Here is a 26,829-nt window from a genome sequence, read left to right on the forward strand (position 1 = left end):
TAATACTATATTGTTAGGTGTTGTCTCGTGATTTGTCATTGTGGCCTACGTACTGCATCTGTCCATATTGTTTCTTTTAAATTTGCAAAGCTATAACTTTACAAAACTGCTGAGAGAACTTCGTTATTAGTCTGGATTTAACAACATTTGGAATTGGCATACTTTAGACTGATAATACCGGACATTTCCTTAATGCGACATAGCAAGAGAAATAGGTACTGTTCTTACTTCAGAATGTGTAGACAGACCTAACTCTAGTTGGTGGTTTCTTGCTCACGTAACTGGGAACTACCGGAACAACGCCAAGCTAAAATGAACAGAAAAGTTGGTAGAAAATGAGCAACAAATAAATAACATTAGCTGGTATAAAAATCACATTGTGTGATTGTGATTTGCTGTTTCATTTAAACTCCCATGATATAGTTTTTAAATGGGTGAAGACTTACAAGTCAACTAATATTTTTTATTTTTTAAAGTTGGGAGGGATGTCTGAATTACAGATTGATGCTTATTTAAAGTGCTCTGTTACATTCCTCACCAGATTTGTAATTTATTTGAATAAAACAGAGAAGAACTAGTTTAAAGTGTCATTTCCTTAGAATGTTTTAAAATCTTCCTATAGGGATATTATCTAGAAAATACTGCAGGGCACCCTGTAGAATTTTTCAGTGTCACTTTCAGTAACTAAAAGAAGCTCCTTATGTGAACTACTGATGCATAGTCTGATTTGTTATGGGCTAAAGGACTCACTAGAAATCTCCTCTGTTTTACATAGGGTCCTGTAGTAATACTGCAAGATTTCAGCATGTTAAACATGAATGATACCGCCCCTACATGGAGTTTCAGTTTCTTCTTCATTTGCTGTAATTGAGGTATTGTTCATATAATTAAATTGGACTTTTCTGTTGCAAAATCTAGAGTTCTAGTCATTTGACCTAAAGTTAAAGATAATGACCGACTTGACTGTGAAAGTCCTAGTTAGTAGAAAAACAAGCATGGTTTCTGAATTTGTAAACTTGCTTTATAAAAAGTGTAACAACCTCTGACGTGTTAAAAATAATAAGGTTTAATTCCTCAGAAACTCCAGAGGTACTCCCTTTTAGCCTGCAGCACTACTACCTCTGATTTAGTAAAGATCTCTTTGCCCAAAATACTGCAAAGCTGATATTATAATTTGACACAAGCTGAACAATGTAAAATGAAGATTGGCAGAGATTTAACGAGATGAAAAGCATAAGATTAAAGTGAACTGAAAAAGTCAGAAGACTGGATTTAAAAGAAAAAAAGGTTTATTTTCTTTCATCACCAGGTGTTCTTTCACATATAAATTACAGATATGATGTTTCCATAGCATAGGGGTGCTCTGGAGAGTAAAACTAGCAAAACAGACCTATTTAATTTTTCATAGGGAAGGACCATCAGGAGTAATAAGCCAATATTCCTTTTCCCATTTTCCAGATGCTTTATGTAATTCTGCATCTTTCTAAACCTAACCCTTATATTTTTCCAGAAAAAGAAGTACTGCAGAGACCTAGATGAAAGGCAAGAACTGTTGAAATGTTAATTTTACCATCTGCTGTTGAGGTCTGCTACCTTTTTGTGTTTTTTTTTCTTTCTTATTCCCAGTGGTTCAGTTCTGTTTTATGAATGTTGTGGTATTTCAGTTGTTTGAAGTTTAGAAACTTGGAGCATGACTTTGACTTAGGAAAACACAACGCCACATGGTGTGACACACTGACAGGCCCCCTTTGATCCCAGTGATTCCCTCTTCCATTCCCTGCTTCCTACTTCTCATTCCTCAACTCCCATCCACACTGTTTTACAGTGGGGGTTACCTTAAATAGACCACACTAGCAGGTGGCATGAATGATTTGCAATAAATAGTTTTAAGGGCAATGATGAGAGTATTTTTATTAAGGAGAAACTGATTTTTATTTTTTATCCATAATTGCAATCATTATGAAACAGCAGTAAGTTTTAAAGGATGTGAATGAATTATATTCCATTTGTTACCCTCGCAAGCCTGTGTAAGATCAGCTTTCTGTGCTGTAATGATTAGCTTTTGATTTTAGCAGCAGCTATCGGGTTCTCTTTCCAATTTCATCTCAGTTTTTGAGAAGAAGTAGTGGGAGGCCCAACTAACAACGGTTCCCAAAATTAAACCCTTCTCAAATAACCACATTGCTTTCTAGAACATTTGCAGTCAGTCTGGATCGTTGCTCATTTCAAACCTCAAGTTAGTTTTGCAACCACACATAATTCTAAGAGAGACTGGTTGATTTCATTGTTAGTTTAATTAAAAAAATATTAATGTCCTCTGTCTCAAGAGCTGACGCCTGTGAGTTGAATTTTTACAGAAAAGTTGCAAAAATAGCTTTGCCAAAGAGAGAGATTCCGTTGTGAGATTTGATAGTTGCCAATTAGGGTAAGACATCCTGTAATGTTACTGTATGTCTGGAGTTACTTAGCATTTTCCTTGGCCAAGATCTGATTGTTTAGTCTGCTGGCGTTGCGGACTTGCACTGTTTCTGAGTAGTGGTTAACGGTTGTTTGCAAAGCACAAGCAAAATGTGAAAAGACATTCTTTTTTATTTTTTCCTGTTCTGGCAGCAAGATCTTGATTTGTGTTCATGTTTCATATTCTTTTAGCGATTTTAAGTATGGCTGTTGAAACCTATACTTCGTATGACCTCATTCTGCTGCCTGTATTTCATTAATGACTGACTCTGTTCAGGGCTCAGGGAGTGGAATATTTTTCATATGACACTGCCTAACATAAGTGCAGTACACCAGCTGCAAAAACCACAAACCATCTGATTCTGTGGCTTCAGAGGGTGTGAAAAGTTCAGTTGCCTATAGTGGGCCTTGCATTTATATAAACCTTTGTGTGGAAACGGAACTACTGTAGACCTGTAAAAAATTAAATTGATAATAAAATATTTACTTTTTATTCTCAGTAGTCGCATGTCAAATAAAATGGGATGATGTATTACAGAAATAATTAAAAGGGTTAATGTATAGGTCTTTCCTTAAGCTTAGTTTTAGGGGTTAATAGCCTTCTCATTTTTTGTAAGGTAATTACAAATATTCAAAGTAGATTTAAGAATAATCACTCCAGACCTTTCCTTGTAGTGCTTAACATGTTCTACTAAAAAATTTAGACTTTCTCCAATAAATTCATGAGTGTATTACTTCAACGGAGATGTAAAATTTATATTTATTCAAAGTTGTGACGAAAATGAAGTGCTGTAACTGTGGAGTTCCTATAACATAAGAATCGTTCATTCTTGCCATTTAAAAGAGTGTTATATTAAGTATCCATACATTTTATGGGTCTTTCTCTTTTATTATGACCAGTGTACATGTCTCATGTATTGGAGGCATTTTAAATTTCTGGTTTTGTTCTGATGGAAAGCAAACAAGTTTTGTGACATCACTGAGGTCCGGAAGAAGTCATTTTTTTTCCATATAAAACACCTAGAAATTGATTGAAAAACAGGCAAACTGAAATCCATTTCCCTCTGAGAGACTTGCTGTCTGCAAAGATTAACAGTTAACGTATTCTCTAGCTGTTCCCTGTCTTTGATCTTGGGCTTTGAGAACATAAAGCCAAATATCAAGAGTAGTGCCTTTTCACATATTTTACTATAGCAGGCTGCAATCCAGAAATTCCTATCAGAAATTTTAAAACGACAGATGTATTGATATCAAGTGGTTTGGATTTTATTCTCGTTAAAACGGGCAGCAGCAGAACTTCATACTGTACAATCGCGTGAACAGAAATAAAAGTTTAAATTTTATTTTTTTTCTCATCCTTTCAGCGGATGCAGGGTGGAACAGTCCAATTGGCAGAGCTATAATGAAACAGACTGACCATGAAAGACATGCTCCGACCACTAAATATTAAGCTTAAATGATTATTTTTCTATGTTAGAGGGGGTTGCATATGATTGGCCACCTGGCAATCGGTGCCAGAGATCACAATGTATGAAGTAAGCACTTAAGAGCTACTGTGCAATTTTTTGTTGAAGTGACAGATACAGTTGTATTTGGAAATTTTAGAAACGATTAAAAACTGCACATCAGAATGACTGCAGGGACGATGGTCAAAGTGTATACTGTTTCTGGCTGGGTGCCAAGTGTTCAGGCTTTGAACACTGGCTGAATTGGTTAAATCACACTGTTGTATCTTAAAATAGTGGTGCTAGAGATGTAGGTAGGTTTGCAAAGTATCCTATTCCCATTGTGGGGGAGAACCCCTGTACAGCAAGAACCAAGAAAGACAGTTGTGTATATATTTCTGTTTTTAGCTGCGGGGCAGTTTCTCTCAGCTTCAACAAGTGCAGGGGCACAGTTTCATCTGATCCTTTCTTATGGAATGTTTATCTAGAAACGCGCGTGATCTTGTTTTGTCGTTGTCAGTTACCTGATGTTTTGGTAAGAATTAAGCATGATTTAAAAATTCCAGTTACACCCCTAAAAAGATGCAGAGAGGATTACATTCAAAATCAGACATGGGTAACCTTAGATCTTATGATATCACATATCAAAGCGTCAGTTTTTCCATGAATAATAAAGGTCTTCTCTGGTTAAGCATTTCAGGTGTTAGAGTGGACACACTTAATTGATGCATTTTTTCTTGTGGTGAGTGCACTGCTATAGCTTTAGTAAATCTAAACAGTGGTGTTGTCTCCTCATTCACATAACCAGTGGTCGAATACTTTGAAATTCTTCACACCCATTAGTATTAGTAATTTATAATAGTATGTATCCATAAGCAATTAAATGCTTTGTTTAGGATTTTATGTAATTGAGATAATTGTATTTGGACAAAGGTGTTGCGGCATTTAATTTTTTAATTCTCACAATTTTTGAGAAAACTAATTAGGTAGTATTAATGATAGATTTTTGTGCAGTGAGTCAAAAGAAAGATTCAGAGTAGAAAGGGAAGATGGATGTTTGTCACTGGACCTTACTGAATCCAAACAAAGAAAGGATTACCTAATAGTCTTGCTATGCATTTGAAGTACAGTCTGCTATTTGTTTTGAATGGGGAGGTGAATGGCTTGTGTGTTTTGAAATGTTTTAACAGCAGCAGTTTTCTTTCTTTATTTCGGTACTTTTTAAACCGTCAGAAAGTGACTTCTATTTTTTATTATTTCTTTCCAGTGATTTCGAAATAGTAGAATTACGGATGAACAAAATGTATATGTTGTCCAGGATTTTTTTCTCAAAAGCAAAAGACCCTGAATTAATATTTTATGTTTTTAATGATCAAACTTCTTAACTGTGCTAAACATTTTTTTAGCATGCCACTTATTCTAGTAACTACAAAGACATTTGTTTTCATTTAAATGAGCACCTGTACATGTTTGACAAACCTTTGCATTTCATATGCACTGAGGCTCAGTGCTTTATTAATGAGAGATTAACTAGGTTAATTAGGTTCATTAGACAACAACTTGCCCTTATAAACACAATTAATAAAGGTATTTAACAATAAGATACTTTAAATGTCATTCTTGTAACTCTATTTGACTGTTAGCACAATTTTAATTAAACAAATATTGGCTTTTGTTCTTGTGATTCTTATCAGTTTTTTATCGGTTTTGCTTAATTTGTAAGAAGCAGAACTCTTCCAAAGTGTATTATGCACAAGGTGTTCCTCCTGACAATTTCAGTGAATTACTTATCACTGAGAAATCTATTTAAAATAGTAATATTAAATGGAAGATACTGTATTTTTCTGTAAATTTATTGAAAATGGTGCCAAGAGTTTACGATCTTAACTGTAGTATAACTTTGCTTCTGTAGTGCTGTTGTTCTGTTTAGAAACAAAAATACTTCTGGGCTAAGTATTTTTTGTCAATGTACTGATCTCTTATCAACACATTTAAAAGCACATTATACCAAGTATATAAATCAATGTATAAAGTTATGTAAATGTATGAGCGTAGATTTATTACTTATTCCTAACCCACCAGGAAGAACAATTCCGAACTTAATCATAATGAATCAACAGAACACAATTTCATGACATATTTAGAATTTGAAGCTCTGAAGCAGTACTGCACAAATAAACAGTTGAACAAATAATGGAAATAATTTTATTCACAAAATACTGAATTGCTGCAGATGTCTTAAGAGTGCATTGGCCGATATGCCCAACTTAGCGTGTTAAATCACATTTGGAATAACAATCCACATTTATAGGTGGCCTTGTAAAAGTGTTACTCAGTACTTCTACAGTTAAACTGGTTATATTCTCAATACTTTTATAGTTACTAAGTGACTTCCTGTGAAAAAAGTAATTTGTTCTGTATAACATAAGGGACATAGGCTTCTCTAATGCAGCAGTTAAGTCTGTAGCACCAGGAATTGCAGGAATGGAAAGGAAGAGTCCGTGTTCTTTCACCTGGTGGTAATTTTACTGTATTGTACAGGAAATCTTCATTGTTGCCTTGTGCGGTAAAACCTTCTGAAACATTCAAAACCATCTGTAGATCTACAGAGGGCACTAAACCTTTTGAAAAAATGTCTACTTAAGGAATCAGGATATTAATTTCTTTGCCATCTGTAAACATGGGATGTCGAAAGCTTGACAATACATTTTTGGGAGCAGAGCGCTGCTTTGAAATTGGGAATGTAGCAGCTTTTCCAGAGAGGAGCTCATTTGGTGTTATTTCTTGATGATAAATTGAACTGATAAAATGCTTTCAGCATAGGAATTCCTGAACGATTTATGTTTGAAATAGGATCATCTGTTTATTCTCTGAAGGTTTGCTTTTTTTGACCTTTTTTTGTACCTTTGAATAAACAATTAAGTTCGGTGAGTCACTCCAGTGTATAATATGTTGCTCCTTACAATTTTAGCAGAGTACCCATTTACGTCACATATGAGTGGAAAGTGTAAATCCAGTTGTGCTTTCAAAGGCATGACAGACTACTTCTGTAGCTTAAATTGCAGAACACGGACCGCTTTTAAGGAAATAAGGAGACGTACTGATAAGTGCTTCGTTTCATCTTGTAAAGGCTTTTTATTGCAACTTTAATAAAAGCAATATACAAAAATTTAAATGTACTGAGGGTTTGCAAATGTGATATTGCAGTATACAGGGCTAAAAGTCTACAGTCAGTTTGCATGTATTAAAAAAATCAATTGCCCAATTTTTTATTTTTATTAAGCAGCTATTTTCAGCACATGAAGTCACTTAGCCTTCATTGCCAAAGGGTTAAGGCTTAAATAATTATTTCTATAAAGTGGTGTCTTATTTCCTTGCTAATTACTTAATTGTTAATTAAGGTTATTTCTCAGGAGCTAAGGTTTTATCAGTGGTTCACCTCTTTTTCTCCAAGCAGAATTTTTTTTTCAGTTGGTACAAAGTGTTGAAATTTTAAGACATTTAATGTAGTGCTTCTGCAAATCTCTCTCTCAGACAACATAAACATTTAGGACTATAATTTTAATAACTGATTTTTTAACAGTAAAAATATTAATACCGATTTATCGTTTATTATAGCATTCTGCCAAGTTTTGTAACTGTTTATCTTAAAAATGTTTCTATAAAACTTTATCTCCTTGTCTCTGTTTTTGAGGGTTGGCCTTCATTTTCTTAGTCTTTAGCCTAACATGTTACATCAAAGTATACCCGGTTGTGCCATTTCTTTGTTTCTTTTTGTAGTCTAGAGGGTACTCTAAACCATCTAGGTTTATTTTGGCAATGTGTTGAGTCTGAATCAAATTGAGGCGAATGACTTGTGTGTCAGGTTGGCCTCACAAAGGTCTGGTAGAGACCACAAGGGGGCAACAAGGAGAGGTCTCTTCAGTTCCAAAGAGACAGTCCCCTGAGGGAAACGCCTGTCTCGGGATGCAACTGAGAAGATTGTGGTAATAAGATCCTTAAGGCGTCCCTGTGAAGAAACAGCTGAGAAGCATAGGGTGTCAGGTTCTGAGGGTGATGATGAACAGGGCTTGTATCACAGGAGGCCTCAGGATGGCGGGCCAGGAAGTAGAGTCTCCCCCATCCTCCTCTGTGGTTCCCCATGATTTACGTGAAAATCACGATCTTCATAAACTTAAGGAACCATGATAGGTTTTCATTCTTATTACCCTCTGTATCATGAGTTTTTCTTGGGCTTTGTTCAAAAGCAAAACTCAGAGATTATTGGAGTGCAAGGGCTTTTGTTTTGCTTTGATACACAAGAATGACATAGATTCAAGTTACATAAACTGTAGCTTGCTGTATGTCAAATTCCCAACTGTAAACACAAATAACACAACAAAAGGATATGGTTTTTAAGCAGTTGAGTACAGATGAAACATCTTGTAAAGAAAAGGTAAAGAATTTGAACCCTTTCTAATTCAGTTATAATTGATTAGATGTTTCCTAAATAGAAATAGAAGAGTGATCGTTTCAAACAATATAGAATAATGTTTGAATTGTGTATTTGCTTCAGAAGCTTAGTTTAAAACCCCTGTACAAAGGCTATAACACTCAAGAGGAATGCGTCAAGATTAGAAGATTAGAAGATCTCTTTTTTGGACATGCTGGGTAGAGCTTGTTTTGAAAGGGAAAACTAATCGTACACTGAGAGCTCTATAATTTCACTCTCGAGCTTGTGTTCTTGAACATCTTTGACACTTGAATGTACCAAAACGTACAAATCCTCCCCCGCATCCCCCACCTTTACTGGCTCCTGAATGGCCAGATTAGACCACATGACTTCTCGAGAAAAATCCAAACCACACATCTGCCTCGTGCTTTGCCGTTACAGTCATGCACACCTACATTTAGAGACAGAGTCTTCTGTTTGTTTTTGGGACTCAAAGACGGTGCGCTGGAGGATCCCCGATGATGGTCATATGATAGCCGTTGCTGTCGGTTCCTGCTCAGCTCGGGCGACACGCGCAGCAGGCCCCCCTTCTCTTTCTGCGGACAGCTGTGGAAACGGAAGGGAGCTGGGATCTTGAGCACTCACGTGAAAGTGAAAAGAGAAACTCTCCTGCAGTCCCTTTTTGGAGCTCCCTGAATGTTCTTGCCTTCCACATGAGGCAGTACTCTGGCAGCTTTGAAGCTCAGAGGGATCTGTAAAAGCGTTTTCCATTCGTTTGAAGTTGTGGTACTATTTGGAAAGGTTAAGCAGCTGTAATGTAATTTCAATTGCTATATAAATTAAATATAATAAACACTGCTCACTTCATTTCTTTGTTTTCTTTGCATTTGGTGCTGGAATTAGATCACTACTGTACTTAAATGGTCCGTGACAGCATATTGTACTAAAACCTCTTTATTTTTCTTGAATGTGAACTAATTGCTGTAAAATATTTTCTATTTTTAAACTTTCTTTGCATTTGTTATTATATTGGATAATGTAAAGATATTCTTAACACAGTCATGCAAGCACGTGTAATATGATTTTGACAGTACTGACAGTACAATACTCCTAGGTGATCCTAACATATTTTAAACAAAAATTGACAATAACTTGCCGGAATTCACATTATTTTTCCACATGGTATAAGTGAGGTCTAATGTACGTGTGGTTGTGATAGGTACTATTACTCTTTATTCTCCATTGCTGGATTTAAAAGAGTCCACAGAGTGAGGCTCTTGTTACAGCCCTCCTCAGGATGAAGATAACTATGGATAACTGACTCACCGATGTAGGAATTCTGTACCATTGTGCCGTCTTGTTGAAGCTTAGCCCATTATTCGTACATATTTTTTTAAAAAAATAAGACAACTTTTTTTTCTGGCAGATCTTATTTGTTCGAATAGCAAGAGATAATTTGGACATGAGATTCACCAGTATTTTGGGATTATAACTGTTTAATGTTAATTACTGCAAGCTGGTGTCATGTGACCATATTTAATTTAGTTTTAAAGCTAAAACCTTCTTTGAGCAGAATGATTCTTCAAGAGTGCACCTTTTTGTTTTTAAAATCACTTCCCCCATGCAAAATCAGTTTGTACCCTTTGATAAATCCAGTGGATTTTTTCCTCTCATTTTATGGCTTTTGATTGCTTCCACAGACTTCTAATCCCAGTAGAATCTGTAGTGTTACCCCCAGCTGTAATTCATATCCCCACCCTTTTTAGATTAGTGGTTCTTTCAATTAGGTTTGAATTAATAGAGGTAACTAGAATGGTTAAGTCGAAATTTCCATATAATGAGTTTATTATTCTAAGAGGTGAAGCCGTTTTCCTGAATTAATTTTTGTTTAATTAGTGTCTTGATGAATGACACTAGATCTGTGAATGGATATCCTCATATGAGTGGCATCATTGACTCTGTGTTAAAGCAAAGCAGTGAGGTAATCTGGTAATTGTGCTGCAAGCTAAAGTGGCAAGAAATATTGTGCCAGTGCTCCAGTGCACAATAAAAGGGGCTCTGATATAAACAGTAAATTACTGTTTAATGACTGATTTATTTTATTCTCAATGTACTTATTTCTTTGTGTGTATTATGTAGCATTTGCAAATGTCCCAAATCTAGAAATCCTTTTAATAATGAGATAGTCAGTTTCTAAAATGTTATTCCATTTCATATTCACTTGTTAAGTGCTACTAGTGTTAGAAGTGTTTTGTATCTCAGTCTTTTGTATACTTAAGAAACACATTTTGAATGGACCTGAATTGTGCCAATAGGCATTTTATTATTTTATCGAGGAGACAAAGTAACACAAATGTCTATGTATTGTGCCCAGTAGTGCCGAATAGTATACTGTTAAACTTGCTTGTCTTAATTCTTATATTATGTGTTAAATATTATCACTTTTATTATTTTATTGCTGGTCACCTGCTGCATAGAGAGAAGAGAGAAGATATAGAGAGAAGCCGATACCTTGCTTTCCTACTGTATGTTACTGAGATCTCTACAAATTATTCCTGAACAATGAGTAATACACCCTAGACAATAAAGTTTAAATAGTTAAACACAGTATACTTTAACAATTAATTTCTTTTAAACATCAGTCCGTATAGAAACATAGTTTTTGGGTCAGTCAGTATAAATCACAAAGTAGAAGTTGACTCTTCCTTACAGTACTCAAATGCCTGGCTGTATTGACATAAAGTATTGCTTTCTCTGTGTATCTGTGTAAATCATGGCCCTTATTTGGAAGCAGAAAAACACTGACCAGCTTGGCCTTTTTTGCCATAAAGTATGCTTTCATCTCCATACAATCTGCCGTATAATGGGTAAACTGCTGTGAAGTGTACTTGCTTGTTTAAATTTACTCACATTCAGGTCTTTGATTTCATCAAGTTGCCTAATTCAAATAATTTTTTGAAGTAACACAGATTTAAGGAAAAGCACAGAAGCTAATTTAACCTGGAGTGTCTGTCACATTCTTCTGTTTTTCCATTTGAAGTGCCTGGTCAGCTTGAACTGTCTGACTTCAGTCATTTTTACCCTTTTATTTTTTTCTAATATATACTTAAATTCCCTGCTGTTCGTGGTATTTCAGTGTTTAGAATCTTTTTAATGAGCACATATCATTAGGTTTAAAAAGGAATAAATCTACAAACCTTTGTTATGAAGTAGCTTTGGCTTATTTTTCAGTCTTCTTTTGATTTCTTTAATAATCACCAGCATATTTGATTCTTTAATTCTATAGCAGTTTTATGTCCCATTTTTTGTAATCTTTGGTTTCCTTAAAGTCATCTTGTCAGTCAAATAAAAAAGGACAGTATTTTAAATTATAGTTGTGTCTGCAGGTGTGATCTTACAAATGCATTTCAATGGTACTGAATATCTGAATATTTTTCAGATACAATATTTCTTAAAGAAGTGCTTAAAGACCTGCTGTCTAGCATTCTGTTTGCAGACAAAAAATACAAGGTGCATTTCTTTCTGAAATGCGGTCTTTAAAATGTAAAGCCATTGTTGGATTACCTTTTAAAAGAAGGAAAATCTGTGAAAGGTATTAGTGGTAGGAATCGGTAATCTGTCTTTCAGTATTTTTTCTTTACAGGATTATGTATTCATATTGTTTCATAGAAAAAAAATAAACTTTAATTTTGGCTAGTGTATAAATAAAATTTTAAGGAATGAAGTGCTGACTGACATGCAAGATTTAACACAGACTAGAAGATCATTCAACAACTTTGGAGCTGTAGAACTGAATGCTCTGTTCCCAGGGTTCTGTGCCTAGTTTTGGGAACTATAAGAAAGTCCAAAAGCACAAATGACATATAGGTGTACAGAGAGATAACACCTAACAAAACCCAAACCATTCAAACCCTTAAAGGTAAACTGAAAGTTAAGCTTTCAGAGGCATGGTCTTCTGTATTTTAGTTTTAGTTCATGTCCAAACATCTGAATTCGGAACATGCATTAAAGCCTCTCGTCATCAGATTAAGAGAGATATGAACAGATATGAGCAATATTACAAAGATGAAAAACGCACTTCACAGCATTACAATGATGAGGTTCAAATGCAAGACTTGGTTGCAAGACCAATAGTCCTGGCCTAACTTTGAATTCAATACCAAAATGTAATTTAACATAGTTGCAGGGTTGATAAGTAGACCCATTCGGCATAGTTTTGCTCTTACATTCAGATGTCAAAAAGTATTGCATTAATTGTTTAACAGTGTAAGTAGTGTAACATTGACTCCCAGCATTATGTTCAAAGCAGCATTGCTTGGCATTTAACATTTTTATTAACAATTTAACATAATAATTTATTAACAAGTTACTAATACAAGGAATTGTATATGGTTAGTAAAGTGATTTTAATAATCTTAATTAATAATAATCATCTTTAATATGTGGTTTTGAAAACTGTTGTCTTCTGTTATTTTATATAGCTATATATAAAAATATAGCTCCTTCTAAAGCCACTCATTAAACAACCATCCCACTGCAGTAAGTTAATCATATCAGTTAGTCATTTAATTACTACAATTTACACATAAGCATGTGGATTAACAGTAATGTATATGTCTATTGACACTTAATCGTGTGTTTTATTCAATAGTATCACATACAAAGTGACAATAAATTAAAACAATCATCATGAACATTTATATAATGTGTCAACAGAATAGTTTTGCTTTGTTGAAGAGATGAAAATACTGAAATCAGAAAATTAATGCAATTAATATAATGAAGCTGTATTAACCCATAAGAAAACAGTTCAGTGAAAAAAAAAAAAAAACAGGTTGCAAAGAGCATGCCATTTATATTGGAAATGTTTAACGTTTTTCTGTTAAATTTATTCTGTAATTTGGTTTACCCGTTCTTCATTGATCGAAGTTGCAGTTTGAAACCTGCCAAACTACAAATCTCTTATTGTATTTACTGATACAGTATATTGGCACTTACCATTTACACTTTAATGTTATAATGGGAACTAATTTTTGTTTCATTTCAGGATGCATGCAGATGTATTTCCCTGTTTTCTTTTGCACAGTATTTGTATTGTTACAATTTGGATTTGCGTTCATTATAAAACCTTGGGATACACTATGAGAGGGTATTCGCATCCTAACTGCACTCATGTTTTCCCTTCTGAATGATCCAAGTTGTATGCTGTTAGTTTTTCAGCAACTTCACTAAAGGTTTTAAAACTAAGTCTGTTTAGTATGCTGTCAGTGCAGTGCCAGTGCTTAGCATGCTTCTATTCATGTCTCAGTTTTTTATATGTTTGTAGTCTCAGACCTAACGAAGAATTATTGTGTTAGATCAACAAGACTCTGGTAAAACACTGCAATCAGAGAGGGCTGTTGTTTCCACTGTATTCAGTGAAATATGCGTTTCAGTTTCTAAAACGCTGGAATAAAACTTGTATTTGAAATAGTATTCTGTAGCAGAATACCAAGTTGAGCCCTTTCATGTTGTACATTACTCAAGAGGATGCTTTATGAGTATAGGACAGCTGGCTGAGTTCATTCTGTAAAAAAGGATTTCCCTAAAACTGTTACTGTGTAGTTCAACCTTAGAATATAGTAACATGCACAAAAATATTAATAGGATTCTAAAAATGGCACTTGTAGGCTTGTGGTTTTCCTTCATTAACAAATACATAGTCTACTGTAAATGACTACATAATTGCAGTAATGGAGGTCCAGAGAGTGGCTTGGCTTCTCTGCGTTGCCTAATCCTTTGTTCATTGCTTGCCTTGTGTATTTGAAATGTTGGGCAGTTTGGCAAATCCACTTCTTTGGATTTGGTTTTACCGTAGAACTTCATTATTTGCTCCTTCTAAGCTTTTAAGGTGTACAGGGCAGTGGATCCTATACCATATTCTGTTATGAATTTTCTTGCCTCTTCACTTACAATCAAATGAGATGGTATTTCCATTTTCACGCCCGCTGTTAGGGAAACCTGTTTCTCTGTCGGTGGTGGTGAAGATGTAATATTTAGACATTGTCTTTTGGAGGCCATGTGAACTAAATATGTAGATGATTGAACAGGAAAGTGTGAGTTCAAGTGATTTCATGTGGTTGAGAGAAGCAGCCACTGCCACAGTATGTGAAACTGTTTACAATCAAGTCACTCCCATTCCATTAAACCAATATTCTCAGTAAAATTGTACTATGTAAACTCAGAATTTTACATTCTAAGTTTTCATAATGTTCAGTTTTAATTTTCTTCACACTCTTCACTAATTGCATCAGTTTATTGATTTGCGCCAATATGTATGTAACCCCCTCACAAAGATAGTAATTCCTGAAAAATAGATGATTGGATGCACACACAATGTAAATTACATTATTTAGTTATAATTCTGTAAAACTCTCTGAACTATTTGTTTTGGGTTTCTATATTGTTTGGAGTTTCATTTTATTGTATAATAGAATAGTAAATGTCTCCCATACTATTTTTGATTGAAAGTCAACACAAATATAAGAAAACAAACTTGTATTTGTAGCCATGTGGTCACATACATGGTGGTACAAAGTTTATAATCACCACTGATAGGATAACATCATATCTAAAGGTGATCTTCAGCCTACTGCATTTTCTGCTTTCTGTGCAACTCTTTTAAAGAAAATAAAAACACTTCCAGTTAATATGGAAACAATAATGGTATTAACCAGTACTTTATTCTGTTTGAATTGGATTGGAAATTAAATAAAGGTTTTAGAAGATTTGGAAAAGGAGTCCAAATTTAGTCCTATTTGTACACAAACTGGTTCAAATCCCTAGTTTATTCATGTCTTAAACTTTAGGTTAAAGTGCAGCAACTCAATACAAGACCTATAGACTACAATTATTTTGAAACTGTAAAAGTTTAAAACAAAGATTTACAATTTCAGAAAATTAGACTGTAAAGTGTCATTGAAGTATGACGATTATGTGACAGGATAGGTATAGAATCAGTAGAACATGGATGACCAAAGCTTAAAGATATATTCTGCTTGAAGCACCAACAGATTTTTCTAGTGAGTTAAGTAAATCATAAACCAGGAATGCCGAGACTAAAAAATAAACCAAGAAGAGGAGAAATACTTTATAAAGTGTTTGAAAGAGAACAATATCTACTGAAGAAAAGTGAGTATAATGCACTACAAGAACAAGGTAAAAATATTTCTAGTAATAATGCAGCTAAAGAACATTATAGGATGAAGAACACTCGTGTCTGTTTTGAAATGTTTAGGGAGTCTATGATATGTTACACTTATTTTGCATGTATGGGTCCTGGATGCCCATGTTAAGATAGGGGGAATCATGAACTAACACGTTCCAAGACATTTTGTCCATAGGTCCCTCGGCCAATAAGCCCAAGCTTGACTAAAATTGATATTGTAGTGTGACTTTGATCCAAGGAATGCATCCAAATCAATAAAGAAGTACTTAACTGAAATTAAATAAATTATCTTGCCAGGGCATCCCGACCTATAGAGTTCATTCTATTTGAAAGTATGTCATTCAGACTCAAGAAGGTAGTTCAGAAATTGAAACCAAAGTGTCTGAATGACCTGGAGTAAGTTGACTTGTAGGATCAGTCAGAAATCTCCCCTCAGAAGTACTAGAACCCCATAGCACACTACACAAGTCATATTGATAGTGTAATCCCTGCCAGAGGAGGATTTACAAAATGCTAACTGCAGAGGTGTGTAGGGGGGTGACCCTTGTGTTTTCTGGACTAAAATTATCTATGATAAATAATTGTGTGTTGCTACTAAGATTGCAATGTTACCCTTTTCAGTTTTTTTTTTCAAGCCAGGAACATTTTCCAGTTTTTTGTTATGTTTTTCTGACTTATTTTGATAGGGGTATGAATAAATCTCGAGGCAATGTATCTGTACTAGTGCTCTCACTTCTCGACGTGACATTTTCCTACTCTGTATTTTAATGTTTACGTTCTTGAAAAGCATGTTACCGAAATTTAGGTTAGCAGTTCAGTTACAAGGAGAAATACTTTAGGCTGACTTATTTTGCCTTCATATCTAGATCACATCATTTTATAGGTATCACCAACTGGTCTTCTAAAATTCTACCTTTTTTCAATCTGAAATAAATGATTACGTTCAAAGTACCTTCCAACCTTTCATACCTGGTGGGAAAAGGTTGTGCTTCTTCTGTCTTTCATTGTTTAATAATGGACTGGATTTTTTTCACCAGAGGCTCAATATTAGAAATATTTAATAAAATAAGAGGGAAAGAGCTTTATGTATTGCAAATAAGTTTAAATATGCAAACAACTGTAAAATGCACAAATCCAAAAATGAAGAAAATATTGGAAGACAGAATCATAGAAGTCCTTTGCTTTATGCATAGATCAGTGTTGTTAATCCTGTATGTACCCATAGTTACACTTCCCCCAGTTCATTCACAGTGTTTGACAAGCCCTATGTTCGTATCTGGTCCTTGTGCCAGACCAAGATATGTGTGCCAATAGCGTGTCAGATCCCAACCTGTATCTACCTGTCAGTTTGTCTTGATCCAGCCCCATGTGTTACCGTGGCTCTTGTACACTTGTAGTTACATTACTTTAATGTATACAAATTACATTTGACCTTTGTAATTTCAGTGTGTTTTGTTTCCTTTTGTTTCCTTCCTTCACCAATGCTTTGTGAGAATCCACATGCCCATTGGGATCATTACAAGCACTAATATTCTTAAATGTTTTGCTCTGTACCTGCAGGGAGACAATCAAAGTTCACACTGGTTTATCACCTCTGAAGTTGAAAGTGTATGAGAAACTCGATATCAGTTTTGGGAGAGTTTGTTTTCTTTCTCAACCGTCTCTGTTCTGAAGAGCACATGTGTCACAAACTCTGCCTTCACTCTTACACATGAGGAACATGAGGGTGGACTGGCACCTATTGATAGGGGTAGCTTCAATAACTTAAACTTCAATTTCTATGCACTAGTCATTTAATATTTCCTTTGCAGAAGCCATAGTTTTTCACCATATATTTCAAACTCTACAACACTAACTGTAACACTGTAACACTACCTTACCTGTATATCTACAGTATATGCCTTCGGCTGGTGAGTTATATATATATACCTGCATATTCCACATGTATAACTCACACATAATAGCGTGTCAATATATACTACATAACATTTCATTTTTACAAAACATTGTGCTAATTGTGTGTGTTGAATGTTTTGAAAGAGTTGTAACCAGAATAAATCTTAAAGTAATTCTTATGTCGATACCCACTAGCAATATGTTTTTACACTATACCACACCAGGTGTTTTGTGGTTTTCATGGTAAATTCCTTTTGACAGAGTCAGAGGCTGTCAGGAATGTAGTTAGCATTGTTAGTGTCTTTCCTGAAGCTGCAAAAAACATTGTATTTTTTGGGTAGAAAGAAAGATTCAAGGGAATATAACTTTTCTAAATGAGGGGAAAAACAATCTAAACACATTAAGTTTCAGTCTTGGGGAAAAAAAGTTTAGTTTGAGTTACATTTGGAAAATGAATGGAAAAAGATTATCTCATGTCACGAGAGCAGTAAAGAAGGGAGAAGAAGCTGTTGCTATGCACTTGACTGTTTCCTGGGAAACCATAGCCTCTTGACCTCTCATTTTGCTTACTGAAAAGGTATGTGGGATAGAAGTGGAAATATGGCTCCACTCATCAATAGTACTGCAGGATTTTGTTGTCTGGTGATCCAAGTTACAAAATTACTTTTATTATTCAGAGTTATCCAAGACTAAGAATGTATTTCAATTATAATTAGACTTGATAGGATTTAATTTTTTTGCTGCACATTTAATGTAAAGGGGTTGTTGATTTGATTGTTTAAAAGTATTAATCAATAAAATTAGAGCACTTAGAAATTTAACATTTTATTCAAATTCTAGAACAACTAACACAGATTTTCCGCATTGGTCAACTGGTAACAAAGCTTGTTGGAAGTGAAGGCTGGTCTCTGTGATGCAGACAGTGCAGATTCGAGCCTGAGGCATGTCACTAGTCCACTGTGACTGGGATTCCCAAGTAGGGGCTCACAGTTGGCTTAGCACCATGGGAGGTAGGGATGGGATTAGTCGTCCAGGGCTTTTAAGACTTCAAGTGAAAAGAGAGCCCTGCCACTGCCTGAGCACCTCCAGGCTTCTGGTGACTTCTGTGAAGGACACACTACTCCTGTTGGCGCTGAATCTCCTGTAAGCTGCTGCAGAGCTTGTAGCGAGTCAAAAGATGAATGGCTTGAATGGTGGGGTGAGTCAGAGGATCCAGGGTGCATTCCTTCATTCTCCTTTGACAGTTCCGGGGTCTCCACAGTGAGCCGAGATGCAAATTCCACACTTTACAGAAAATATAAGTGCTTGATAACCCGACACTTTTTTTTCAAAAGGCTGAAAGCATGCATCTGTCACTACATGACTGAATTGACTAGATGCAGCTTTGTTAGGCTAAATGCACAAGTGAGAGTTCCCACATAAAATAAACAGCTTACTAATTGACAGATATCACATTAAATAGTTCCCAATCTCTAGAGAAGACGAAGAGAGTAATAAGCATGCTTCAGAGACTGGGTATTATCCAATGTTTAAATCATTATATAAGTGTAATGTCTTCGATAAATGTATTAGCATTGCATTCAGATCTATTTGCAAATCAGTTTGTATTTAGGGATATAGATGCATTTGTTAGTGCTGCAAAGAGTCAGTGTTTTTTATTCTGTTGTTTTTTTGTGTCTACTGTTGGTATTTAATGTACTGGGATAGAAAGGCAAGTGGTTGATATGCCAGGTATTTCTTACATTGTTTACATACAGTATATGTAGTGCCTCCTGGATTTATTTACACCACAGGCAAAACTGGAGCAAATATTATGTGACTCAGTTGCTTCCTTAGAAAAAAGTAAGTGTTGTACTTTAATAATAATAGTGTTGCACAGAGCAAAACCATATTGTTAAAACTGATTTACAGAAAATAGGGAGATTTATAAATTCACAAGAACATTCTGATTTTTGGAAGCAGAAAGTTTCTAGAAATTATATCAAGTCTTCAAAGGTTTTTTTGTTTCCCAGGAGTATAAAAGCAGGTAACACATAAACGTTCAGTAGTAGAATGTGTGTTCTTGGTTAAGGCCAGAGGGCTCTACAAAAGACTGCAGACAAATGGCCACTAGCCTCCATAAGTTGTGAGACTCCTCAAAAAGCTAAATCTACCACATTGTACAGTAGTGTTCATTGTTAAGTAGTTTAGGCTACGGATACCAGACCTCAAGTTTCTGATTTAGACTCAAGAAGACCGTGATCCAAAGAATGAATCTAAATCAATAAAGAAGTGATTGATTACAAATAAAATAAATGATCTTGACAGGCCACCTCACTCTTCAGACTTCAGTCTATTTAAAATTTGAAGATTTCAAACATGTAAAACAATGGGTCTGAAGGACCTGGATTTCCACATTTAGTGTATTAGTGACAGTTGGATGTACATTGCAAAATCTCAGCATGCTTAATTGAAAACACTGTTGTTATTTAGCATTGCTGTATTTACTGCTGGGGAGACCCAAGACTGCAGTTTGGTTCCTCAGATTTACCTGTAGCAGATGCATGTAATTCACCTTTTTGTGGTTCTCAGCCAACTCTTAAAACAAAATAGTCTTGGAACACATGTCCAGCTGCACTGAGCTCTCCAGCAGTTCAGCATTTGCATTCACAACTTTCTAATGTCAAGATGCAGTACAGCCGATGGCTTGTGCATTAGTGCATTTCGGTACTGTGCTAAGCTACCCTGCCACCATGTTTAGAATGAGATTCATAATTCAATTATCGAGATATCCTGTGGAACGTGAAATCCTTTGTGTCACGGATTGTCACCTTGTGACATTCTTGCTTTTGCAAAAGTTGTTTGTACATTGACTTTGTAAAGCAGCATATCCCCGAGATGGGGGAAGGTGGGGAGCGGGGCTGTGGAAGGGTTGTATTTCACCTACGTATTTAGATTTATTTTCACATGCAGAATGCAGCCTAGAAGAAATTTAATGCCATATGTTGTTTACAGGAGACCAAATGTGAATACAATCTAATATTGTGTGACCATATTCTAATTTCAATATAATTTATACTCTGTAATCAATAAAGTTCATTTTTAGTTTTGTGTGGATTTTTGCCAACGTAGGTATTCCAGGCTTATCCAATAACCTTGTACAGTTCTGCACTGAACAGTTGTGTCATGTACAACTGGTATCTTTATTTTAACTAGAAAATGACATTGAATTAAATGTCAAAAATCCTCATCTGCATTGGTTTGAAATATAGCACGATTCCAAACACTATGCACAGAACTATGTCTGCTGGTGCCTGACCCTTTTCCACACATACTGTACCAGGGTTACTAAATTAATACAGCTAGAACATTTATGGCTGAGTTTTGTGTCTCCTCCAAAAGGTTTATGTAAATTTGTCTTGTGTATATGCTAACGTACTGTCTATAGGCTAAATAAGTACTTTGAGGGATGGCTGCCGTTCCTCTTGAATTTGTTTGTTTGGTATATTTACTGTACACTGAGGCAGGCAAACACTCAGGGATGTCCTGTTGGGCACTGAGCCAAGTTCACAACCAGGAAGCACTTGGAAGGAATATATCAAGAGTTACTGGAGGAATAAATGCATCGACCAGTTCGTGAATTTTATCCATTAGTCATTTAATTTGTATTTAAACACTTAAGAGGAATGCAGTGAATAAGCAGTAGTTTTGATTTTGTACGTCTCCTGCTCAGGAAACGGTACATCAAACATGATTCAGAAAACAATGAAGAATATTTTATAATGTAGCTGCTAATAGGAAGCTCTGCTCTGACATTTTTATCAATTTCCTGTCATCCAGGGGAAAATCTATGAAAAGGAATTTTGACATTATAGGTCATTTTAGTGGGGATTTTATCACACATTATTTCGGCATAACAGAATGGATTCCAGTAATCTGCACATTTTTAAATATACATGTAATATGCATATGTATATGTGTTTTTTTTATTTGAAATCAGATTTTTAAATTGTTACTAAAAAGCATTCTGCGAAATTTGACATACAGTATGTAGATTCTGGGCAACACAACAATTTCAATTTGCTTGCAAAGTTAGTGACTTGTTGAATTTTTCTTCATTCACTTACATTTACAAAATAGTAAATTAAATATGGATTACTGGTTATAATTGCACAAGTACATTTTTAGGGAAGCTGATTTATTTTGTAGATGTCTGTTGAAGAGAAGTAGTCACTCTGCTCTTAGTATCCCATTTCTCTATTACAAGCCGCTGATGTTATTTTCCTTATAATGTATTTAATGACTATCACAGAAATCATAAGTAAATTATAGTCTGATTATTTTTTGTAATTGCATGATAATTGGAAGATAAATTCTAATGCCATTAATACATGAAAATAGCTCCTGCCACAATCCTTCTCACTACACTACACTCTCACTAAGCTTTTCTAAAATATCTAACAAGTTTAGATTGCTGTTTTGTTTCTCTCATAATTTATAGCCTTATTGTTCTTACTTAAAACACATGCATGAATTATATAATTTTATCCTTTTATTCCATTCCATTAGCACACCATTTCCCTTTTCTCAAAGAAAAATGTATTTTTTTTTTACATTCAGTTTTTCATTTCCGTACAGTCCTGATTGATCTTGTGATCAACAACAGCAGATATTGAATTCTAGTTAACCTTAATGAATCATTATCAAGCTGTCATTGAGGCTCATTGGCTGTTACTCTTTTGTTTCAGTGCAAAAATCTATGTGTTTAGAATACAGATATTCAGAAATTTGACAATACTGGACTGTTCGATAGAATTCATTTGATTCAAATATTTTAATTAGTATTATTAATAATTGATAGTAGGAGAGAAGTGCCATACACAACTCATAGGTATGAAGACATTTAACTACTGCTTCAAAATTACAAATATGGCATTTAAAAGTGTTAGAGCTAATAGTATAAGGTTTTTATCAACTCTCTTTTATAAAATGTTTAATGTTTAATGTTTAATGTTCCTAAATCCAACTATATATTGTGTTGTGTTCATCAAGGGTGGACAGCACAGTTAATATTTGTTATTTTTGTTCCCCTGAATGTTAATTTTTTATCAAAACCCTGAAATGTTTTACATATTTAAAAAAAAGCTTACCATTGTTAGGCTTTGTTAAGACTGTAATGAAAAATACATATTTCATAGTCTTTTTGTCTTGCATAGATGACATATAAAAAACTTTGCATACAGAGAGAAGAAAATTTAATAAAAATGACCAACAGGCTAAATACACATTCTTCAGAAGACGTAGTGTCTGTTAATATGCAAGATTGAATGCGGTTTCTTCAGATGATTGGCCTTCATGCAAGTGGACTGCAGATGGACAAAGGAAAGAAGATACAAAGTGAACAGTTCGGATGCTTATGGTGATTGTTTTGAGATGTTGAACCATATAAAACACTTACAGATCAGTATGGTCAGTACAGGAGACTAGTGATCTAAGGGCTTCTTCTGCTTAACCTCTGTACTGCTCTTCTGCTATTCATTATTCGCTACAAACCACCACACACTAAGGGCTGTTGTGACCTATTGTGTATGTCATGCACTCTTTTTTGTATTTTAGGAAAACTGCTTGTTCAGTAGTGTCTTAAAATGTGTTTTTTTATCTCCAACACTGCCTAAACAAATTACGGGAACATCCTGGGTGATGTCTCCACTTGAATTAGTTCACTAGTCTTCTTAACAGTCGAGCAAAGAGAATATCTTTTGGCTTGTTGACCTTATTTTGAAGGAAAGTTTTCTTTTTATCACAAAGCCACTCTGTGCATAGGGAATGAAGTACTAGTGAAGTGTGTTTTGTTTTATTGGCTCATAATGCATGGCATGCAATGAGAGCTGTGGTATTATTTTATACGTTTCCTGTTTCAAACACGGATACACTGTATACATTCATCTAAATACATATGTAGTCTGTTGGTATGGAGAATGTAAAATAGAAAAATAAAAATCTCAATACTTTTGTAACAGAAACGCACTTACTCTAAGCCCATCAGATGTCTCCAGGTGAAATTACGCTACGCCAGATGGGACAGGTGATTTCACCTGCAGATTTTATGTGAAAATGCTCATAAAAAGAATTCAGAAATGTCGTGAAGTGATAACTTTCAGCCGTTCCATTACCTTGTGTGGGTTTTTGTCATGCGACTGAACTTCTGTTTGACATGACTTGAGAGCATAAGCTGTTTTTTCCATCTGTACTGAGACAGTGGTTTTGAGTACCTAAAGAAATTGTAGCAATAGACCATAAACGTGTTTGAAATATTATAATAATAAACTGTGATTTTGGATGTTGCCACCTACATAATACATTAGAATGTGGTATTTAAAAATATATTTTCAGTGTGGGTTTTCAGTGTGTTCTAGTTGAAAAGATGCGTGGTGCATTTTAAGGTTACCACACTTTTTACAAAGTATAGACAGTCTGTACAGTAAAAACTGTAAAATGACAGAATGACCAGAAAAAAAACAATGACACTAGTTGATTATACAACAAAATGACAAAATTATTTCAGCATTGGGGACAATACCAACTGCCAGTGACACAAGGGCTAAACATGTTGGCAGTTCCACTTTGGAGAATGAAGTCGATCCTCTGATTAATGTGTTTTTTAACGTAGCATTGTTTGGGATAAAAAAATAAAGAGTTGAAAAATGCATTGTGATTTATTAAGGTAGAAAGCAAAGGTTAACTCCCATTTAACAACCCAAACTTGATGTAGCACTGATACAGCCTGGTGGCAGAGGCAGTTATAGCTTGTGAGCTGCTTGGAACTGTTGAACATGGAGATGGGCTCTTGACACTGTCGGCTGGCCTGGGGCTGTCCGCTTTGTGTCTGCTTTAATTGAAAATTAATAGTTAGAGGGTTGCTATGGAAATGATACTATTGCTTGCAGACAGAACCCCCCTCCTTTTTTTTGCAAAGAGACACTAGTGGTATTGTTTGTCCTTGTTGACCTTGGAAGTCCAAAGCCCTGCAGAAAAAAGGACTAAATCACAGTTAAGAAACAGAAGTACATTTTTGCACAGGTTACACATAAATTGCCTGTAAAAACAGGGCACTTTTGGTAAGCTTTTTTTCTTGTTGTTTTAAATTACAGGTATGACAATAAAAAAAAAAACAATTGCATATACATAATTGTATTACAATTTTACATTTTAACTTAGAGGTTGACAACACTGAATTGCAGAGAAGCATATTGTCACAATGGAAACAGGCATGAACATTTCCTTGAGTGTCATGATGATAAACACTATGGTTTGTTTTTCCCAGAGAGCAGAAAGTCGTCTCATTGTTTTTGCAAGGTATGGAGCATAGAACAATATGTAAACTTGGGTTAAAATGGAAAAAGCAATTTTGGGATGCTAAAAGTTGAATAAAATGATTTGATTCAACATTTTTTTCTGCTTCTTAGTGACAGGTTTTACTAATTTTATTTGATATGTGAGGTAATATAGTAGCCCACTTGGGGAAAATCATAAACTGTTGTGTGATGAACTTTGTCATTTTACTAATGGGTGCCCCCATATGTTTTTCATTGTGAATGCTGTGAAGCTGAACAAAAGAAAATGTTTATATTCTTGCTCATTTTTGTGAATTGATTGCCTTTTTTTCCTGTCATAGTTGCTATAAGTAAGAGTGTTTCAGTCAGATTTTATTTCAGTGAGGTAAATGTTAGGAATTTTAGAAACACTGAAAACTTTTGCATAGTGACATGGGTTTTTGTATAGCCACTAGTTACTGATTTCAGAGGAGGTGAGGGAATTGAGTTGCCCCAGGGGTTGAAGGTGAAATGCAGAATTGCTGTAATTACTCACCTAAAATGTCTGCATTAGAAGCTATTAGAAGCAGTTATTTTAAGTACTTCTTTATGCAACTTCCCCTCCTCTTTTTACTATTTATATATGTTGCAAAGTAGAGGCAGATGTTACTCATCTGACCAACAAATAAGAATAAATGAGTGGCAGGACTTTGACATTACATATTGTAAAAATGATGTGATGTGTAGCTAAAACATGCTTCAATAGAAGTTGGAGATAATGTGCTGTTAAAAGCCTGCTTAATCGTGCCAGAACACAGCTTGGAGCTGCAAGCTCAAGTAGTGTTGCCATGAGTTTGTGCCTTTTTAAAAAAATAAAAATAAAGCTGTCGTGTGCTTTTGCTAAAACTCTTAGGGAAGGTGTAATTACTTCCTTAAAACATGCACATTTGTGTGAATGTACATGTACTCGTTTATCTGTGCGTTATATTTCTGTATACACACTACAACTTTTGTGATGTATTTATCCTTTTGTGGTTAGGAAGTTCCCTCCTTTTATTCTGATGGTGTCTACACAAACACAGCCAGGCTAGCCACAGTATTAAATCTTAGAACTCCATGTGGTGTTGTGAGCTGGTAGCAGATGGACTTTCTTTTGCATCTGCTGTGTACAGACTTGGCTTTGTACTCTTTTCCTGGGGGAGAGAAAGTCTTTCTTCTCTGCTAGTTGATTCCTGTTTTGTGAAGCAGCTAAGAAAAACATCTGTGGCAGGCAGAAAAATTGACAAAGGATTGACAAACACCATTAGCAGAAAATTTTCCATTTCATTGCAACTATGTATTGTTTACATTACTGTATATATCTTAATACATCATCCTCAGAATATGCTGGCAGAGAAACTGGAGTTCTGTGATTCTAATTAAGGTTAGTAATTGATGGTATCTAGTGTTCAAAAGACTGAAGCTCGATTAACATCTGTTGAGACAAATTGTCATTGTGAAGTGGTTTTGAAGTAAATTGAAGATTTTTTCCTCTCTTTGGTTTATCTGATTTGGAGGCTGTGAAATGCTTGCCTTTGGTTTTGCTTGTTTTCTTGTCAAATACTTCCTCTGTAGATTGCAGAGCTGTAGAGTTTCACCAGACCTACAGTATATTATTGCAAGCTTTCCCTAATAAGGGAAGCAGGACGCATATTTATCAGAGACTTGAAAGCTCACAGAAGGCTGAGAGATTTAGACTGGTGTTTTCCTGAGAAACTGAAGCACTTACTTTAGGAAGATTATGGTACGCATGCCGGTTCAGGCTTGAACCTTTGTCACCCCTCACGTTGCACACCAAAGACATACCCTAGTGATTAAATGCTGATTTTGTGTATGATTGTCCTTGGACGCCAAAACAATCAGAGAGCTGCTTGATTTGTTTTAATTACCAGCACAAAATGCCATCAGTCTGGGACGTGATCGGGCAGAGGTGCACTCACAGTAGTGTAAATACTGCTGTAAATAGTTGCTTGATAATGGCTTTGACAGTTAGCTAGCTTCTGAGTTTTTCCTTCTAATGCTGTTTTCTACCAGTGGCATTTTTTAAAGACACTTAACGCT

The 26,829-nt window shown here is 35.1% G+C and overlaps 1 protein-coding gene and 1 long non-coding RNA gene across 11 annotated transcripts in view; one reads left to right on the forward strand and one right to left on the reverse strand.

Moving 5' to 3' along the window:
• foxp2 (forkhead box P2) overlaps positions 1 to 26,829 on the forward strand; it is a 186,078-nt gene that overhangs the window by 64,545 nt on the left and 94,704 nt on the right. The window contains exon 1 of one of the 10 annotated variants that reach the window (XM_088644890.1): positions 25,966 to 26,152. The exons of 8 other annotated variants lie outside the window; for them this stretch is intronic. The gene's annotated coding sequence lies outside the window, so the exon portion shown is untranslated. Of the gene's footprint in view, positions 1 to 25,965; positions 26,153 to 26,478 lie in introns of those variants that run through there. One more of the 10 variants, XM_088644889.1, reaches the window with a different exon arrangement.
• The window catches only part of LOC148654956 (uncharacterized), a 5,120-nt gene continuing 945 nt past the window's right edge, over positions 22,655 to 26,829 (reverse strand). Inside the window, exon 2 of the long non-coding RNA XR_015941163.1 lies at positions 22,655 to 24,305. This is a non-coding gene — a long non-coding RNA (uncharacterized LOC148654956). The remainder of the gene's footprint in view (positions 24,306 to 26,829) is intronic.

The sequence above is a fragment of the Lepisosteus platostomus genome, chromosome 9 (genome assembly GCF_059453375.1).
Source record: "Lepisosteus platostomus isolate fLepPlt1 chromosome 9, fLepPlt1.hap1, whole genome shotgun sequence".
Classification (NCBI taxonomy): domain Eukaryota; kingdom Metazoa; phylum Chordata; class Actinopteri; order Semionotiformes; family Lepisosteidae; genus Lepisosteus; species Lepisosteus platostomus.